Below are 6,731 nucleotides of genomic sequence, written 5' to 3' on the forward strand. Positions count from 1 at the left end.
ATTCCCTTATAGTCTGCAGGAGAAGACATAATTAGGGACTTTTGGGGCAACATTCTTTATTCCTTAGCAATGAATCAATATTTAAGTGAAACTAAAATAGAAATTTACCATAGGAGCAAAATGGGAGGCAGAGCTCAACTTTTATATGGGGATAGTGGAGCAGCAGGGCCTTCAGAAAAAAGTGCAAACAACAGATTTTACTGGGCTCAGTTGTTAGAACACTTACAGAGCATGCAGGACAGTTCCAGGTTCTATCCTTAGTGCTTGGGACAGGTACACAGGAAGGTCAGGAGTTCAGTTATTCTGGGCTACTTAGAGTTTGAGGATAGTCTGGACTATGAGAGATCTTGTCCAATAGAATAATTAGATAGCTTTGTCCAGATGATGGAAATGATAGCATTACATATCAAAAGTGCATAATCTTAATTATTTTAGTAGTCCTTCTAGGTTGGTGCTATTAACAACCTGGTTTTTAGTTGAAATAACCAATGCTGGGAGGAATTCAGTACCTTGATCTGGACTATGTTGTGGCTCATTAAGGGAAAGCTATTTCCTTCTGGTTAAAAATAGAACAACAACAACAACAAAACAAAAGCAAAACAAAGCAAACACACACACACACAAACCCCCAAACCAAAAACATACACCACCCCTATGAACTGTTGGAGCATGTGAAGGGAACAAAACTACAGATCCAAAATTGAAGGATCTCCATGACACAGGACAACAGGATATCCAAGAGGAACCCCAGAGAGATCCCATTATGGACAGTGTAGCAGAAGCCAGAGGCTCAAACCAGATCAATGACTCATTGCAAGGAACACTTACCAGTAAAGAAAGGACTTAAGAGTAAGCTGTGTGACTCAATGGGCCACTACAGTTTCCATGATGAGATTCTTCTCTCTTCTCTCTCTCTCTCTCTCTCTCTCTCTCTCTCTCTCTCTCTCTCTCTCTCTCTCTCTCTCTCTCTCTCTCTGTGTGTGTGTGTGTGTGTGTGCACATGTGTTTTGTTTGTTTTGGTTTTTCTTTTAAATTTTGTTTTGTTTTAGCGGTAGGTTGCATGGGCAAAGGGTGGATGAGAGGAGATGGAGAGAAAACTGGGATTGGGATACACAATGTGAAATTCACAAAGAATCAATCAAAGTTAAATGAAAAAATAATAAATAAGAAAAAGAAAGAATGGAATCTACCTCTGGCCTTGCCTGGAGCCTAATATTCCAAGTAGCCTCAAATACGTTAATCTAGCTAAGCCTGTCAATCACTAGATAGAGATCACTCTTCATGAAGACTCGTCTCCTTCCTTCCTTCCTTCCTTCCTCCCTCCCTCCCTCCCTCCCTCCCTCCCTCCCTCCCTTCCTTCCTTCCTTCATTTTTTTTTTTTTTTGTGAGAAACCAAACCGCAAAAAACCCACTTTAATCACAAGCTAACAGCCCCAGGTGCAATGTCCAGGGACAGATGTGTGGCAATGATGTGTGGCAACCACAAACTCATATGCAGCTCTGAGAAGGCCCCCAAGGGGGACTTAACTTCAGGGACTGAGCCAAGGGGGACAGCCCCAGAGTGGCGACTGAGATGCCCCGTGGGGGAAGGCGCTATACTTCTTGGCAAAAGAGATCTTCATGGCATTGTTCTATGTGATCTTCAAGCCTTGCAGGGCATCTCGTGCTGCCCCAGCCTGCACTTCATTGTCAAACTCCACAAAGGCGATGCCTTGCAGCCCAGGGACCAGATGTGCCTCCTTGAAGCCAGGGAACTGGTTGGAAATCATGGACAGCATGAGCTCATTGGTCTCCTCAGGCAGGTTGGCGAGGAAAAGGATGTGATTGGATGGATTCTCGGAGAGAGGCTGGGCAGGCGGAATCTGTCCAGGCATGAGTTGCTGTGGGGGCATGGCCCCAGAAGGGATCTGGCAAGAAGCAAGGTCTTGTGGTGGGATCATGCCAGGTGGTGGCATGTAAGGCGGCTGGCCTGGCATGTAGTGCATGATGCGGGGTGCCTGAGTCATCGGCGGCATACGCGGTACAGGCTGGACAGCACCCACTTTGGGGGCAGCTGCTCCACCGTGAACAGCCTTTTTGGCTGCTGGTGTCTCCTGACTCTTGGGCTTCTTCTCTCGTTTGAGGTCCCTCTCGACAAAGGTGCCTTTCATCTTGGCAATGATGTCTGAGTCAGTCTTGGCCTACTGGATGTGCATGGGCTTGTCATAGAAGGGGAAACCCTGCATAGAACGTAGGGCATTAGTGGCGCTGCTGACCTTAAAGATGACAAAGGCCTGGCCCCTCATCTTCAGGCTCCAAGACACCAGAATATCCAGGATCTGGCCAAACTGGAAGAAGATGGCACACAAGAACTTCTTGAGCTCATCCTTGATCTTCTCATTGAGATTGTTGATATATGTGATTGGGACAGGTCTCAGGAACTGCCATGGTGTCAGATGCTCAGGGCAGCGCGCGCAAACTCAGTAGGTTTTGACCCTTCCGAGTAAGTCTCTTTCCCGGCCCCAGCGCCTGCCAATGAAAGGAACACTTGGGTTCCCGCCTTAGTAATAATCCAAGACTCATTTTCTTTAAGCCAAGTTAATGAGATGGGAGGACTAATTATACCTTTAAATGAGACTCTCTCTCTCTCTCTCTCTCTCTCTCTCTCTCTCTCTCTCTCTCTCTCTCTGTGTGTGTGTGTGTGTGTGTGTGTGTGTGTGTGTGACAGAAATCCCATCTTCAGTGAAGTCACTTAGGGAGTCACAAGGTTCTGCGAATATCTCCACTTTTCTGAATTAATCAGGAAAAGTGCCTTTCCACGTAATCTCTTCTACTTTCTTTTGGTCAAAACATGGATACACTTTGCTAGATGGTCTGTTTTATCTTCTCTATGAAGTAATTTCCCATATTTTGCCCCAACACATCTACCATAGCTGCTTACAAATGGCATGGTCTTTTCTCCAGCTTCCTCCTCCAGGAGGCAGAGAATGCTAGAGTGTTCTTTAAACATCAATGCAATTAATGGTGTTAAGAAAATTGCTCTGAAGCTCCATTCTGAGTCTATCCTTAAATTCTTTTATAAGCGTGACTAAGAACCTTGAGAGGGGACTTAAATGTCCCTAGTAACATGACATCCCAGATGAGATTCTCCCACTTTCCCAGTAATACTATGCCAAAGATCACACAACTAGTAAGTCAAAGCGTTGGATGTTCTCACCCTGGTGGTGTGATTCAAATTCCAAACTCCTAGACATCATGTTCCCTATAATAATATAAACTCTGGCTAAATCTTCTTGTATTCCAGGCTGCAGTGAGCTGCCAGATGTATTCTGTTTTAATCTTACACAATCCCATGTTCTTATTTTCTTACCATTTTATGGATATGGCAATAGGAGCACAAAAATGGAATAATTTCCTTAGAACTATAGATTAGGTAGTGGTAGAATCATTATATGAACTCAGAAATAAAGAAATACACAAATACATTGGATATTCTTCATTTAAGTGTGTGTGTGTGTGTGTGTGTGTGTGTGTGTGTGTGTGTGTGTGTGCATGTGTATGTATTCTGGAGTTCATGACCCCTGGGAAAAGGTGATAGACTCAATCCCATTATAATTAAAAGATTTATTGATCAGAGATTGTCATTCTGCTGGCAGATAATCAACAAATATATAAATTATATTGGGATTGAATTTATAGTCTTTTCCCAGGGGTCATGAACTCCATAACACAGTTAGTATATAGGGGAGAGTTACACATACCAAAACACATGCATAGAGGTCAGAAGACAATTTTATGAAATTAATTCTCTTCTAACTTTGTTTAGGCTCTGGGGCTCAAACTCACATCTTCAGGCTTGTGTAGCAAATACTACCAGCTGTCTTGATTAGCTTTAATTGGCAATCAGACACAACCTTGGGTTATCAGGGAAGAGAATCTCATTTGAGGAACTGCCTTGATTAGTCCATAGGTATGGATGTATATGGGAGATTGTCTTGACTGTTTCTTGACATGAACTGGCCTAGCCCACTGTAGGCTGTGCCATTCCCTAGGCAGTTGGTCCTAAACTGTACAAGAAAGTTAGCTCATCATAAGCCTGCCAGCTAATCAGCAAGCATCCTCTTCCATGATTTCTGCCACGTTTCTTTGCCTATGAAGTGAGTTCCTTGGTATGAGGTAATGTTGGCTTTTTTGATTTAAAAATTATTATTATATTTTATGTGTTTGGTTGTTTGCCCACATGTATATCTATGAATCACATGCATGCAGTATTCTTGGAGACTAGAGAAGGACATTAGATTTCCCTATGACTGGTGTTACAGTTTGTGTTAGCCATCTTGTGGGTATTGCAAATTGAACCTGGGTCCTTGAAAGAGCAACTAGTACTCTTAAACACTGAGGCAACTCTCCAGCCCCCCTCAGGTAAATTTGTGTGGAATAGGGAGCAGGCCTGTCTTCATTTTCCTGTCTTTAAGTTCCGTATTTGAGTCCCCTCATGATAGATTGTGAGCTGGAATTGCCAGCCTTATAAACTCTTATCTCCTGAAGTTGCTTTTGGTCAGGGTGTTTTATTACCAAAAGAGAAATGAAACTAGAGTACTAGCTAAGCCATCTTGCAAGCCCTTAACCCATTCTTTAATAAATAAGAACATCATGTGCTCAGGAGGTTATGGAAGGAGTAGTTTAGATCTTGACAAGCAAATATGTGAATATTCAACCTAAAAAGACTGAAGACTATGCAAGGGAGGCCTAAAAGAATATACTAGGAACTTTAACCCTAACTCTGTGCTCCCATGGCTTCCTCTCTGTGTCTAACTATACCAAGAGTTTTGCATGTGCCCTCTCACCAGCTCTGGAGTCCTTACGTGAGGCTCTCCATCTAAAGTACTGGCTAGCATTTATCTCAGATCCTTTACTTTCCTTCTTGTTGGCATACACCATATATTTCCCTCTTTTCCAGAGTTTTGAGCTATGTCAGCAACATAGATGAAGATATCTGTGTCTTTCCACAGTCAGAACTTATTCTAAAACAATAAATTCACAATCTACAATGATTTCATTGACTGCAATTTGCCAAGTATTCTTGATTTCCCTCATTGCTGGTTGTTGCCAATCACAGTTCTTTTATTCCAAATTTAATAACTGGCATTAAATCTCAGATCACATGTCATGATTTTACATAATCATAAACAGACATGCAGACTATTGAATGGCTAAAAAAGAGTTAAAGAGGCCACAGAGTTCAGAGAGGCTCTCCTGAAATCACAGGCAGAGCTGATACAATGCAGGGGAGGGTCTACAGGGCACCAGAGAACAAGCCTTATGAACCATAGGGGTAAAATGGTCAAACTCAGAGCTAGCAAATGGCTCATGCCAGACGTGGATGGTCAGTTTGACATAGGCTAAGTGTCATATTTAGGAGAAATTGTGCTTGCCCTGAACCACCAGGTTATTGGCACTAGATCTTCACTATGCCAATTTTCCTGGGTAAGCCTTATGACAAAGGACTAGGTGACTTAGTCAACTTGTCCTCCACACTGAAGTCTTAAGTTCACCATTTTCATAGCATCAGGTGGAGGGTTACTCTTTGGTGTGGTTGATAAGTTTACATGTCTGGTGTTTCTGGTATGATCTGATAGGTTTTCAGGTGTCATTTGTCAGCTTGTGCCCTTTAATGAACTGGTAGATGCAGGATGTTACAGTGTAAACATGATGAAAAATCCTTCTTTCTTGGCCTTTAGACTCACAATGTAGTAACCCAGGTTAGGTGGCCACTTTTATAATGCAGTCATTCAAAGCTCAGAGCAGCTGACATAGAGCCCAGGATGAGCCCTGCCTGTTCTCAGCCCCTACCCAGGACTCCTTCTGTATGTCTACCATGCCTTCACTCCCAGATGTATTCTTTTTACCCTTTCCCTGACACACTCCTCTCTCTGCATCAGACACTCCATTTTGGTCCAGAAAGTTGAGGGACCTTTCAAAGTGGGCTCTTGATTCTGCAGGCGGGCTGTACCAGCAGTGTGATTATCATGTGGGAGCTTGTAAGGAATGGGGACTATCTGGCTTTTCCCTGAGTCTACTGATACTCATCTTGGTGAAATTCCATGGAATCAATGTCCTTGAGAGGCTCTGGGCTAGGTTTCAAGTACTGTGGATAAGGTTGGTAAAACTATAACACTTAAATCATGTTTTGATAATGTTGGAGGAACCAGGAGGGGCTCACCAAAAACAGAGAGCATGTATTCCATCTAGGAAACAGCATATGCAAGGCATAACTGGGAAACTCCTAGATGTTTTTTATTGAGTGCCACATGAAAGAGAGGTGGGTATGGTGACTTTAAGATATGACTGCAAACTCCCTGGCACTTATCCCTTTCAGCCAGTGTCCCTTGACCATGGTTGGGTTTTTGACTACTTTGTGAAGTCAAGAGTAGTATGTAGGCTGTTATATTGTTTCCAAGGCTGGACTCTAAAAGGCCATGTGGCTTTCAGTTATTTCTGGAATGCCAAGCTGCAACCTAAGATGTTTAAGTAATTTGAGGCTGTCAAACTCACTGCATTAGGATTCATTGAAAGGTCCAGGAGAGGGAAAATGTGCTGTTTGCAAGCCCATTGGCAAAGGATCTTAGTAAAAAAAGCTACTGCAGTATGCTAGGAGAAAGATGATAATGCTTTGAAATAGGGGACTATCAGCTGGAACAGAGAAGAAATCTGAAAATGATTTGGAAAGTAAAATTTTCAGGAGCTGATGA

The 6,731-nt window shown here is 42.9% G+C and overlaps 1 pseudogene; it reads right to left on the reverse strand.

Annotated features, from left to right (window-relative positions):
- Positions 1 to 1,529: 1,529 nt before the first annotated feature.
- LOC127223157 (U1 small nuclear ribonucleoprotein A-like) lies at positions 1,530 to 2,427 on the reverse strand (annotated as a pseudogene).
- Positions 2,428 to 6,731: the final 4,304 nt, after the last annotated feature.

The sequence above is a fragment of the Phodopus roborovskii genome, unplaced genomic scaffold, assembly GCF_943737965.1.
Source record: "Phodopus roborovskii unplaced genomic scaffold, PHOROB, whole genome shotgun sequence".
Lineage (NCBI taxonomy): Eukaryota > Metazoa > Chordata > Mammalia > Rodentia > Cricetidae > Phodopus > Phodopus roborovskii.